Source organism: Nomascus leucogenys, chromosome X (assembly GCF_006542625.1).
Source record: "Nomascus leucogenys isolate Asia chromosome X, Asia_NLE_v1, whole genome shotgun sequence".
NCBI lineage: Eukaryota > Metazoa > Chordata > Mammalia > Primates > Hylobatidae > Nomascus > Nomascus leucogenys.
The window spans coordinates 70,133,003-70,147,729 of NC_044406.1; the positions used below are offsets into that span (position 1 = coordinate 70,133,003).

Here is a 14,727-nt window from a genome sequence, read left to right on the forward strand (position 1 = left end):
GCGATATATACAGTAGAGAAAAATAAAGCAGGGAAGGTAGACAATAGGAGGCATGGTAGGTACACTGTTGATGCAATTTTAAGTAGGATGGTCAGGAAAAACCTCACTATAAAAATGACTTAAAGACCTAAAGGAGGTAAGATAGTAAGCAACGAGTATGTCTAGAGAAGAGTATGTCTAGGGAAAGAACATTTAAGGGAGTATGTCTAGAGAAAGAACATTTAATGGAGAAGAAACTACAGGTGGAATGGCTTTCAGGCAGAAATATACTTGGTGTGTTTGACAAGTAACAACAAATCCAGGTGCCTGAGTAGACTGATGAGCAATAACATGTCAGGACAGATCAAGGTAAGGCAGGCCATGAAGAACTTTATGGACCTTTGGAAACAATCTGGCTTTTACTGAGGAAAATGTTGAACCACTTGAAAGTTTTGAGAGGAATGACATGATCTGACTTGTACTAACAGGATTGCTCTCATTGCTATGCTGAGAACAGACTGTAGATATTACCAAATTGCTTTTCCAAAGTGGATGTGCCAATTTGAATTCTAATTACTACTCTATTAGCAGGGTGTGAGAATTTGGGCAACTAAGTGTGTTCAGCCAGATCTCTCTCCATTTCTGCTGTAAATTTTGGTTTTTATGACTAATGTTATATATACGTATATATATGAATGTCTCCAGCACCTGGCACAATACCTGAAACAGGAGAAGGTGCTCAGTGAATGTCAGGTGAATGAGCTGAGAGGCACTTCAGATATCATCAAATCCAACTCCTGCATTTTACAGTTATGAAAACTGAGGCCCGGGGTAGTCGGTATCTGAGTCAAGGTCCCAAAGTTAATTAGAAGCAGAGTGATGACTAGAAATCAAAGTAACCAAGATAGTGAAACAAAACCTTATAGCAATCACACCCCCTGCAGGAACATCAAATTGAACAACTATTCATGCCAAACAAAAACAACAAACAAACAACAACAACAACAACAAAAACACCTTCACAAGAGCTAAAGAAACCAGGCGAATGGCCGCAGTACCTGGTTTTGGAATAATCACAAGAAAAGATGCAATAAAGAGGGTGGACAGTCTCACATTGCCTACATTACCCTTTCTGCAACCGTAGGCAGCACAGCGTGGAGAGAGAATCTGTCTGCTTGGGGGAGGGAGAGGGAAGTGTGCATGGGACTTTGCCTTGGAATCAGTACCAGCCTGCCACAGTAAAACACAGCACCAAGCAGAACCCTAAGGCCCCTCATTCTAGGCTCATGCCCAAGGATGGAGCTCCTACATCCGCCACAGGCCAGATGGGAATCTGTGTCCCAGCATGATGAACGCAAGTTGCAGCCTGCTTCACCAACAGCTGACAAAAGTAGCCTCAGGCTCTGAATAAATTTCAGTGGCAGGAAGGCTATCACAACTGAAGTCCTTGACTGAGCCCTGGCGATACACTGGTCTGGGGCTTTTGGTTTGACACACTGTGACATCAGCTGCAGAAGCCACAGACTATCCACTTCACCCCTCCCCCAACCTCAGGCAGTATAGCATGGATAAAGACTCTTTCCACTTGGAGAGAAAAGAAGTGAGTGAGGGACTTTGCCCAGGGAACTCTCCCTGAATTTTCCCAAGTCCATCAGGGCTGGAGGCCTCAAAGCCCTCAAGAGAGTGGCAGCAAACCTAAGCTTAGGGCACCCTCTAGTGCTGAAACTGTTGCAGTGACCACAAGCTTAGTGAATTCAAAAGTCAGTCATGTTTATTTGAATTCCTGAAAAGCCTTCTGAAGAAGGATGAGGACATACAAGGCCAGACTGCAAAGACTGGAATAAATACATAATTTTTCAATGCCCAGACATTGATGCACATTCACAAGAATCAAGAACATTAAGGGCAATATGACCTCACCAAACAGACTAAAATAACAGTGAACAACCCTGGAGAGATGGAGATGTGTGCACTCTCAGACAGAAAACTCAAAACAGGTGTTTTGAGTAAGCTTAACAAACTTCACAAAAGCAAAGAGAAGTAATTCAGAAATATATCAGAGAAATTTTACAAAGGGATTAAAATAATCAAACAGTAATCCTGGAGCTGAAAAACAGTGAACGAGATTTAAGAAATGCATTCTTGTCTTATTAGTAATGAGAATTAATCAAGCAAAACAAAGGACCAGTGAGCTTAACAACAGTCTATTTGAAAATAAAGGAAAAAAAGAAAAAGCGATGAAAAATGTTCATGAAATCTATGGGATGGCATCAAAAGGGCAGATGTATGAGTCATTGGCCTTCAAGAGGGAGTAAAGAAAGAGAAAGGGGTAGAAAGCTGATATTCAAAGAAAAAATAACAGAAAACATTCTAAACCTAGAGAAAGACATAAATATCCAAATGCAGGTAGGTCAAAGATTACCAAGCAGATTTAATCCAAGTATGACCACCTCAGACAAAAATAATCAACTTCTCAAAGGTCAAGGACAAAGAGAGGATCCTGTAAGCAGTGAGACAAAAGAAGCAAATAGTATACAAAGGCACTGCAGTAGGTTTGCTGGCAGACTTAGCAAAAACCTTATAGGCCATGAGAAAATGGGATGAAATACTTGAAGTACTGAAGAAAAAAATGCCTGCCAATTGAGACTACTGTCCAGCAAGCCTATCCTTCAAACATCAAGGTGAGAGAGACTTTCCCAGAAATAGAAAAAAAAGACAATCTTCAAATTCATACGGAAATGCAAAAGACCCTGGATAGTTAAAGCAATCATGAGCAAAATGTACCAAGCTGGGGGCATTAATACAACTTAACTTTAAAATACACCACAAAGCTATAGTAACCCAAACAACATGTTACTGGCCTAAAAACAAACACACAGACAAATAGAACAGAATAGAAAAACCAGAAATAAATCCACATGTTTACAGCCAACATGTATTTGACAAAGGCACCAAGAACATACACTGGGGAAAGAACAGTTTCTTCAATAAATGGTGCTGGGAAAACTAGACAACCATACGTAGAAGAATAAAACAGACTCCTGTCTCTTACCATATAGAAAACTCAACTCTAAATGGATTCAAGACATAAATGTAAAACCTTAAATTATGAAACTAATAAAATAAAACAAGGAAAATGCTTCATAAAATTGGATCAGGTAAGAAGTTTTTGAATAAGATACCAAAAGCACATGTGTATTCGTATGATGGTTACACTGAAAGCTCAGACATTGCTGTGATGCAGCAGATTCAGGTAACAAAGCTGCATCTGTACCCCCAAATATAGTTTTTTAAAAAGGACCTTTTTGAGGCTGAGGTGGGAGAATTGCTTGAGGCCAGGAGTTCAAGACCAGTCTGGGCAACATAGTGAGACCCCCATCTCTACAAAAAAAAAAAAATGAAATTGGCTGGGTGTAGTGGCACATTTGTGTAGTCCGAGCTACTTAGGAGGCCAAAGCAGGAGGACTGCTTGAGCCCAGGAGTTCGAAGTTACAGTGAGCTATAATCACACCATGCACTCCAGCCTGGGTGACAGAGCAAGACCCTGTCTCAAAAACCAAACCAAAAAGCACAGGGAGCAAAAGTAAAAATAAATTACATCAGATTAAAAAGCTTCTGCACAGGAAAAAACACATAAATACAGTGGAGAAAGTACCTACAGAATGGGAGAAAGTCGTTGCAAAAGAGCTGAATAGACATTTTTCAAAAGACATACAAATGGCCAACAAGAATGTGAAAAAATGCTCAACATCAGTAACCATCAGGGAAATGTGAGTCAAAACCACAGGGAAATATCACCTGACTCCAGTGAAAATGGCTCTTACCAAAAAGACAAAAAATAACAATTGCTTGTGAGGATATGGAGAAAGGAGAATTCTTGTGCACTGTTTGTAAGGATATTAATTTAGTACAGATATTATGGAAAAGAATATGTAGTTTCCTCAAAAAATTAATAAATAGAACTTCCATATGATCCAGCAATCCCCTTCCTGGGTATATATTCAAATAAAATGAAATTAGTATGTCAAAGAGATATTTGCAATCCCATGTTTATTACAACACTATTCATAATAGCCAAAATATGGAATCAACTTGGTTCATCTAAAGATGAAGAAAATGTGGTATATCTACATAACAGAATACACTACTCAGCCATAACACAAAATAAAATCCTGTCATTTGCTCAACATGGATAAACCTGCAGGGTATAAGGTTAAGTGAAAGGAACCTGGTACAGAAAGACAAATATTTCATGATCTTACTCATCTGTGGAATTCAAAAAAAGTTGATTTCATGGAAGTAGAGAGTAGAATAGTGGTTACCAGGGGCTGGGGATGGAAAAGAGCTGGTAAAAGGAGGGACTAGCAGAAATTTGTCAATGGGTACAGAGTTAGTTTGGCAGAAAGGATAAGTTCTGGTGTTATACAGTAGAGTGGCTATAACTAATAACACCGTAGTGTATATTTTAAGATAGCTAGAAGATTTTGAATGTTATCACCACAAAGTGATAAACATAAAATTATGGATATGACAATGCTGATTTAATCACTATAAAATGTATGCACGCACTGACACTGTACTCCATATATATGTACAATTATGTGTCAATTACAAATTTAAAAAAAAATAAAAAGCAAAAAAAAATAAATCCAAGTGTCCTGACTTCAAGTTCTTTCAAATGCAGTTGGGTTTTCTAAACTTGACTGATCATAAAAGCACCTCAGGATTCCTAAGGTAACCGAATAAAAATCCAGAAACTCTAAGACAGTGCTTCTCAAACTCTGTGCATACAAATCACGTCAGAATCTGGTTAAAATGAAGATTCTGATTCAATATATCTGGGGGTGGGGTTCTGAAATTCTATATTCCTAATGAGCTTCCGGGTTGTAAGAGTGCTTCTGAATCTTGTCCTGCACACTTTGGGGAACAAAGCTCTAGGGGAGGGTATAAAAGAATGGTTAAATATATCCTCACTTCAAGATATACACATATATTCTTTCTTCTTAACTCTAAACCCTGAGTATAAGCCTGTTCCTTCGTTATTTACCTTTTTGTGAAAAGAGCTGTTTGTGGTAAAATGTTGATGGACAGCTGTCGATTTCTTCTTAATCGACTTTGTAAATCATATTTTTTTCCATATTAGCATCCAAAGTAGTAATAACAAGTTCTCTTTTCATTTGACTAACCACATGTTAGGTGCTGGCATCAGAGAGAAGAGTGATAATGAAATAAATTTTCTATCTGAATATTTAAATTTTACAAAACTTTGTTTCTGACATGTGTCACACACAAACTAATTTCAAATTTTAATTTTCTTCATAGGAGGTCTCTGTCCAGGTTCCAGGTTTAGAAAACATCCTAGTTTTCTGAAAATTAATTCATCTTGTATTTTCTATTTGGTTCACCTCTGACTCATGCATACATAAAACACCTAAAGAGTAGGGAGGCAACATAAGAATATTTGCAATGAGATGAACTAGCTGAGGCATGGGATAATATCTAATACCAACTGGCGTCAGTGAGCCTCTAGTGCAATGGCCTTCATCAGTAAGTACCACTGGCAGTCAGACAGAACCAGGATCAAGACTCTAGACATACAACTCAGTACAATTTCCAGAACTTCAAACCCAGCTAGGGAAGACGCCTCCTCAGGAATCTGGGGGATGAGCAGTAACTTCCTACCATCATTGTGAAGACACACCATGTTTATTTAGCATTCTAGAGATCATTTAGGCTCACAATACCATTATAATTTGAACTGGGATAATTTTAAAAAGTTATTCTAAGTAGAGAAGCTATACTTACTTGTGGTGTTGTTAGGGTTGTAGAGCTACTCATTTTATCTTCCATTTGTTGTGTTTGAATATCCAGTGTTTCAAACTGGTGTTCGAATTTGTTCATCAAGGCAGAAGTCTGTAAAAATAAATATGGTTATTAGAAAAACTTACACTGAAAAGATGCTATCTTAACATAATTCTTTTTTTTTTTTTTACCTTTTCAAGGTTCTACTCCTCAATGAAGCACCCACAGACTTAACTATGCCTCACATGGACTCGTTACCTATTTGGAGGATAAAAACAAACAGTATCTTATCATATAAACAGTCTCAAAGCTTTTGTAGTCTCCTAAAATATTACTTACAAATCAACTTATGAAACTTGTCTACCTTTTCTTTAACAGTAAATATACAATGTTATGTATTTATAGTCTAGGCATTGACTATCTTATTTCTTTGACTTTTCACTTCATTAAAAGACAACTAATTCAACCATTGTGGAAGACAGAGTGGTGATTCCTCAAAGACATAGAGACAGAAATAGCATTCGACCCAGCAATCTCATTACTGGGTATATACCCAAAGTAATATAAATCATTCTACTACAAGGACACATGCACACGTATGTTTATTGCAGTACTATTCACAATAGCAAAGACATGGAATCAACCTAAATGCTCATCAATGATAGACTGGATAAAGAAAATGTGGTATATATATACCATAGAATACTATGTAGCCATTAAAAAGAATGAGAATGAGACCCTGTCCTTGACAGGGACATAGATGGAGCTGGAAGCCATTATACTTAGCAAACTAATGCAGAAACAGAAAACCAAATACCGCATGTTCTCATTTATAAATGGAAGCAAAATGATGAGAACACAAGGACACATAGAGGGGAACAATGTGCACTGGGATCTACTGGAGAGTGAAGGGTGGGAGGAGGGAGAGGATCAGGAAAAATAACTAATGGATACTAGGCTTAATACCTGGGTGATGTAATAATCTGTAAAACAAACCCCCATGACACACATTTACCTATGTAACAAACCTATACATCCTGTACATGTACCCCTGAACTTAAAATACAAGTTTTTTAAAAAGACAATTAAATCTTGGTTCAAAATCCACTGCCAAAATCACTTTCCTCACCAAGTACTTTGAATATGTCGCACCTTTACCAGCACCCTGTAGCACCCTGCAACAAATTTTGAGTTCTGATAACTCAATACTCTTATTAAACTTAAATGAAGAGTTCTGATTATTTATAGATCTCAAGTCTTACCCTGCCCATTGTTACTGCATTTTGAACTCTGACTGCCACAGCATCAACTCTAGCACTCATTCTTAAGAAATCAATTGCTTGCTTTTTCTGGTGGATTGCATTTTCAGCATGTATTCTTGCAGCTTCCTTATTGCCTTTCTGAATATCCTGTTTTAAACAGAGCAAAAGTAAATAAAGGCAAAAACAAAGATCAAAAGTAAATATTGGCAAAGACAGACAGCAAAAGTACGCATATTTTAAAAAGAGGAAAATAACCCCAAATTAACCTATAATCTGTAAGAGCTTATAATTAGCTTTTCAGGAAATAATTATGCACTTAATTATTAGGAGAATGTATAGTCCCATAATTTTTAATCTTATGATTAGAAAATATATATTCATTGATAGTTTAAGAAATTAGAACACAGGCCGGGCACAGTGGCTCACGCCTGTAATCCCAGCACTTAGGCAGGCCAAGGCAGGCGGATCATGAGGTCAGGAGTTCGAGACCAGCCTGACCAACATGGTGAAACCCCGTCTCTACTAAAAATATAAAAATTAGCCGGGCGTGGTGGCACGCACCTGTAATCCCAGCTACTCAGAAGGCTGAGACAGGAGAATTGCTTGAACCCGGGAGGCAGAGGTTGCAGTGAAATGAGATCACGCCACTGCACTCCAGCCTGAGCGATAGAGACTCCGTCGAAAAGAAGGGACGGGGAGGGGAGAGAAAGGGAGGGGAGAACATAAAACTGTAAAAAATTGCCCATAATAACATCACTGAGCCATTATCACTGTTAATATTTTAGCATAGGGCATTCCAAGTACATAAATATATTTATTACTATATAAATATATTACGAAAGTACATACATAGAGCATACTGTTTTGGAACTTGTTTTTTCATGTAATATATTTTTTTAAAAATGTTTTAAAGTCAAAAATATATAACTACATCATTATTTCTAAAGGCTGAACTATAAGGATGTACCATTAACCAGGGTTTTCATGTGCTACAAACACTACTGATGGTATAGCAAATGATACTACATGTTATATAGATGTAAGTTTCTTTTCTATGCATTTATTTAAATGTTATATGAAAATAATGTAACTAACACAAATCCATGTTTTTTTTCTGGTATAAAAGCTTAGGACAGAGCTAAAGTTAAGTCAATTAAAAAAAAAAAGTAAATAAATAGCTCACATGGTCCTCCAATATGGCAAAACCAAGAAGGTAATTAGATTGTTTGTAACTCAAGGGATAAATGCTTGAGAGGATGGATACCCCATTCTCCTTGATGTGCTTATTTCACATTGCATGCCTGTATCAAAACATCTCATGCGCCTCATAAATACATACACCTACTATGTACCCACAAAAATAAAAATAAAAATTTAAAAGTGACTGAAATTTGACAACGAAGATTGGATCCCTGATTATTATATTTTTTTCAATTCTTCGATAATATAAAGAGCAATGTGATAACCACACTAGTACATGCAACCCTACACACTTTCCAAGAATTTTCATAAGGTAAGTTCCCAGATTCAGAATTACCGGATGCAGAGGTATGCACAATTTTAATTGTCCCACACCAAATTCTGGTAGCAACTTACATCTCTTCCAGCAGTATAAGAGTTTCTGCTTCTCTTGCATAGTCATCAATATGAGGTATTATGAGATATATCTGAGAGGTGAAAAGTGGTAGACAGTTGTATTTCTTTGCTTAAAAGTGAGGTTAAAATTTTTATGCTTACCCATTTGTACTTCTTCTTTCTTGAGCCATTTGTGTCTTTGTTCATCTTTCTTTGGCTTTTTCTTATTGATTTGCAAGAACATTTCATACGAAAATTACTTTTTGTTACATATGGCCTTTTCTAGATTGTTGGATGAACTACTATTTTGTGTATGTCTGATATAAAAATGTCTAATTCTTTTATAGTCAGGTATTTCCTTTATGGTTTTTTACTATGCTCAAAACATCCATCTGTATCTCAAGGTAATTTTGGCATTTTAATCTTTTAATTACTAAATTTAGCATTTATTTTGGTGAAAAGTATAATGTAGTGATATATAGTTTTCTAATGCCATTTACTGAAGTATTCCCTCTTTTCCTCCTTAAATATATTTAAAATATTTTTGTCTGGTGCCTAATTTTTGTTAGTTTAGCTAGATTTAAAATTCACATTATAAAAGAAATGCATGCACACGGGTACAGTATTCAAGTAGAAAGGAGCATATAGTTAATAATCAGGTGTTCCTCCTACCCCAGTTGCCCTGTCTCATATCCTAGAGGTAACTGTCTTAATATACATACGTTCATTTATTCAAATATTTATTGAGCATCTAGCAAATGCTGGACAGTATCCTAGGCACGTGGAATTCAGTAGTGAACCCAAAACACAAAAACCCCTGTTGTTATGGAGCTTATATTCTAGTTAAAGAATCTGACTATAAACCAGATAATTAAAATAGATAGTATGTTAAGTAGTGGCAGGTATCAGGAAGTAAGAATAGAGCAGGGAATGAGGATAGGAAGAGTTAGGATTGGGGTTGTTGAAATTTTACAGAAGATAGCCCAGAAAGACTTACTGTGAAGGTGACATCTAAGTAAATACCTGAAAGAAAAATGGTTTTCTCTCTGCTGAAGGAAGATAAGAAGCTAGTTATATGGATATTCAGCACAGCAGGAAGAAAAAGAGCAAAAAAGGGGACCTTATGCAAGCATGTGTCATTTACACAGTAGTACAATGTGTCTGAAACAGAGTGAATGAAGGGTAGAAGAGGAGATAGAGTCAGATAGATAATAGATCATATATGGCTTTATAGGCCATTTTAAGACTCTGGCTTTACTTGGAGTAGGATGAGACCAAGAAGAGACGAGTGACATGATCTGGCTTCTGTTTTTAAAATGCTCTCTCTGGCGGCTGTGTTAAGATTAATACTTAGGGGACAAGAGTCAGGAACAGGGAGACAAATTAGAAGTTCACTGTACTAACTGAGGTAAGATATAATGACAGCTTGGGTCAAGGTAGGTGCATTAGAGATTGGATAAGAAATGATTAGATTTTGAATACATTTTAAAGGTAAAAATGATACGATTTGCTGATAGATCAGATGTAGTGTATGAAAAAACAGAGGGCTTAAAAATGACTGTATTCTATTAATGTTTGGTTTTGATTTTGTCTAACAGAATTACCTTTAACTGATTTTAGAAAAACCATATTGGAAAGGATGCCACATAAGGGCTTCACTTTTAAGTTTGGTTTGCTCCTTGGACATCCAAGTGGAAACATGAAATAAGCAGGTGGATAGAGGAGTCTGGAGTTCAAGGGAAAAGGCTAGGCTAGAGATGTACATTGGGAAGTCCTATTGTGACAAAAGCTAGTGGTAGATCAACTGACCATTAGACCAAAGCAAGAGCTTCAATTTTAGTGAATGGTGGTGGTATAACCATAAATGGATTGAGTACAGCAGAGAATGAAAGAAGAGGAATTAGAAAGAATTAATAAATATGGACAACTCTTTCATACAGTTTTGTTAGAAATACAAAGAGATTCAGTTTCAGCTTTCTACAAATGGCTAGCCAGTTTGCCCAGCACCATTTATTAAATAGGGAATCCTTTCCCCATTTCTTGTTTTTGTCAGGTTTGTCAAAGATCAGATAGTTGCAGATATGTGGCATTATTTCTGAGGGCTCTGTTCTGTTCCATTGGTCTATATCTCTGTTTTGGTACCAGTACCATGCTGTTTTGGTTACTGTAGCCTTGTAGTATAGTTTGAAGTCAGGTAGCGTGATGCCCCCAGCTTTGTTCTTTTGGCTTAGGATTGACTTGGCAATGCAGGCTCTTTTTTGGTTCCATATGAACTTTAAAGTAGCTTTTTCCAATTCTGTGAAGAAAGTCGTTCGTACCTTGATGGGGATGGCATTGAATCTATAAATTACCTTGGGCAGTATGGCCATTTTCACAATATTGATTCTTCCTACCCATGAGCATGGAATGCTCTTCCATTTGTTTGTATCCTCTTTTATTTCATTGACCAGTGGTTTGTAGTTCTCCTTGAAGAGGTCCTTCACATCCCTTGTAAGTTGTATTCCTAGGTATTTTATTCTCTTTGAAGCAATTGTGAATGGGAGTTCATTCATGATTTGGCTCTCTGTTTGTGTGTTATTGGTGTATAAGAATGCTACACCTTATACAAAATTAATTCAACACGGATTAAAGACTTACATGTTAGACTTAAAACCATAAAAACCCTAGAAGAAAACCTAGGCAATACCATTCAGGACATAGGCATGGGCAAGGACTTCATGTCTAAAACACCAAAAGCAATGGCAACAAAAGCCAAAATTGACAAATGGGATCTAATTAAACTAAAGAGCTTCTGCACAGCAAAAGAAACCACCATCAGAGTGAACAGGCAACCTACAGAATGGGAGAAAATTTTTGCAACCTACTCATCTGACAAAGGGCTAATATCCAGAATCTACAATGAACTCAAACAAATTTACAAGAAAAAAAAAAACAACTCCATGAAAAAGTGGGTGAAGGACATGAACAGACACTTCTCAAAAGAAGACATTTATGCAGCCAAAAAACGCATGAAAAAATGCTCATCATCACTGGCAATCAGAGAAATGCAAATCAAAACCACAATGAGATACCATCTCACACCAGTTAGAATGGCCATCATTAAAAAGTCAGAAAACAACAGGTGCTGGAGAGGATGTGGAGAAATAGGAACACTTTTACACTGTTGGTGGGACTGTAAACTAGTTCAACCATTGTGGAAGTCGGTGTGGCGATTCCTCAGGGATCTAGAACTAGAAATACCATTTGGCCGAGCCATCCCATTACTGGGTATATACTCAAAGGATTATAAATCATGCTGCTATAAAGACACATGCACATGTACGTTTATTGAGGCACTATTCACAATAGCAAAGACTTGGAACCAACCCAAATGTCCAACAACGATAGACTGGATTAAGAAAATGTGGCACATATACACCATGGAATACTATGCAGCCATAAAAAAGGATGAGTTCATGTCCTTTGTAGGGACATGGATGAAGTTGGAAACCATCATTCTCAGCAAACTATTGCAAGGACAAAAAACCAAACACTGCATGTTCTCACTCATAGGTGGGAACTGAACAATGAGAACACATGGACACAGGAAGGGGAACATCACACTCCGGGGACTGTTATGGGGTGGGGGGAGGGGGGAGGAATAGCATTAGGAGATATACCTAATGTTAAATGACGAGTTAATGGGTGCAGCACACCAACATGGCACATGTATATATATGTAACAAACCTGCACGTTGTGCATATGTACCCTAAAACTTAAAGTATAGTAAATAAATAAATAAATAAATAAATAAATAAATAAATAAATAAAAACAAATACAAAGAGAAGGAAGAATAGCAAGGGATTAAAATGGAGTCAGGAGACAGGTTTTTTTTCTTTTTTTTTTTTTTTTTTTTTTTTTTGAGATGAAGTTTCACTCTTGTTGCCCAGGCTGGAGTGCAATGGCACAATCTTGGCTCACTGCAACCTCCACCTCCTGGGTTCAAGCGATTCTCCTGCCTCAGCCTCCTGAGTAGCTGGGATTACAGGCATGCGCCACCACACCCGGCTAATTTTGTATTTTTAGTAGAGACGAGGTTTCTCCATGTTGGTCAGGCTGGTCTTGAACTCCCGATCTCAGGTGACCTGCCCGCCTCGGCCTCCCAAAGTGCTGGGATTACAGGCGTGAGCCACCATGCCGGCTGTCAGGAGACAGCTTTTAAAGATTTAAGGATGTCCCCGTGCACACGTACCCTAGCACTTAAAGTATTAAAAAAAAAAAAAAGATTTAATGATGTTTGTATGCTGATAGGATTGATTCAGGAGAAAGAGTAAAACTGGTGATGCAGGAGAGAGAACTTCTAAGGGCAGTAACATCTGGTAGGAGAGAGGGATGGAACCTAGTACACAAAGTGAGGAGTTGGTCTTTGCTAGGAATATGGACAGTTCATGTATTGTGGGAAGGGAAAGGAGAGTTTCTGGGCAGAGATGCAGGTGAGAGTTTCTGGGCAGAGATGCAGGTAAGTATAGTAGGCAGAGATTTCTCAATGAAATAGAAAGCACGGTCATTAGCTGAAAGTGAGAGTGGGAGAGGAGTTTTTTGAGCTTTTAAAAAGAGAAGAAAAAATATAAGATTGCCATTTAAGAGAGTGGAAGAACAAATGGATTACAGAAATATCACCAAGTCACATGGATTCTCTTCTTTTTTAAATTGAACAACTTCAGAAGATGTAAATAACAATCAAAACATACTCTCTGACCCAGCGATTTTACTTCCAGGAACTCATACTAAGGACACAACTAGATTAACACAAAGATTTATAACTCCATCTCTACAAAAAAATACAAAAAAACTTAGTTGGGCATGGTGGTGTGTGCCTGTGGTCCTGCCTATGAGGGAGGCTGGGCTGGGAGGATCACTTGAGCCTGGGAAGTTGAGGATAGAGTGAGCTGTGATCACGCCACTGCACTACAGCCTGGGCTGGAGACCCTGTCTCCAAAAAAAAAAAAAAAAAAAAAAAGATGCTTATACTGAAAACTACAAAACATTAAGAAAAATTAAAGAATTCTCAATAAATGGAAGGACAGATCAGATCATGCTCGTATATTGGAAAGCTTGACATTATAAAGATATCAATTCTTCCCAAATTTGTCTATAGGTTCCATGTAACCCCAAACAAAATCTTAACACTACATAGAAGGGAGATTGAAGAAACTGCAATTATGCTTAACAATATGAATGAATCCCACATATATGCTTAGCAAAAGGAAGCCAGACACAAAAGGGTATATGCCATGTAAATCCACTTATGTAAAAGTTCAAAAAAAGACAAAACTAATCTGTGGTGTTTGAAAGTCAGGAGGGAGGTTACTCTCGATGGAGTCGTGCCTGTTAAGGGGGCATAAGGAGCTTTATATTCTGACAAGTTCTGTTTTCTCATCTAAATGCTTATATCATTTGTGAAAATTCATCAAGAAGCTGTACTTGTATAATTTCTGCATGTTACTTCAATTAAATTTCTACTTTTAAAAAATGCAAAAAAAAAGAATGTTCACTTATGGTGGTATTTAAAGTAACAAAAAATAGGTTAGCTATCACTTATATGTCCAATAATAAAAGGAAAATTAAGTAACATATTAATATGATAGAATACTGTTTTATTAATCTAAAAAATAAAGTTTAAAAAAATAGCTAATCACAATATAAATAATAGCAAACGGGGTAGGCAGGTCCCTTCATCCATCCGTATATCTGCTAATGCTCATTGAATGCCTATTATGTATCAGGCACTGGGGATACAAAACTGAGTAGGACAAGGTCCCTACTGGTAGAAAGAGACCAAAAAATAATGAAAAAAAAACAAAGCAACTATATTAGTAGCAAGTCCTTTACTGAGAATAAAACAGGACAATAGGGTAGGGTCATAGAGTAGATGGGCCACTTTAGGCGGGGTAGTTAGGAAAGGTAACTTGAGGGAAATAACATTTAGGTTGAAAACTGAATGGCCAGAAGGAAACAGCCCTGCAAAAATCTGAAGGGAAAAAAAATACGTTCAGGCAGAGGAAATGCCTAATGCAAAGTCCTCAAGACAAGGTTAAGGGAGATGTGTTCCAGGAAAAATGTGAAGT

The 14,727-nt window shown here is 37.2% G+C and overlaps 1 pseudogene; it reads right to left on the reverse strand.

The window, feature by feature from the left end:
* Nucleotides 1–14,727, reverse strand: part of LOC100590981 — a 63,665-nt pseudogene that overhangs the window by 11,873 nt on the left and 37,065 nt on the right.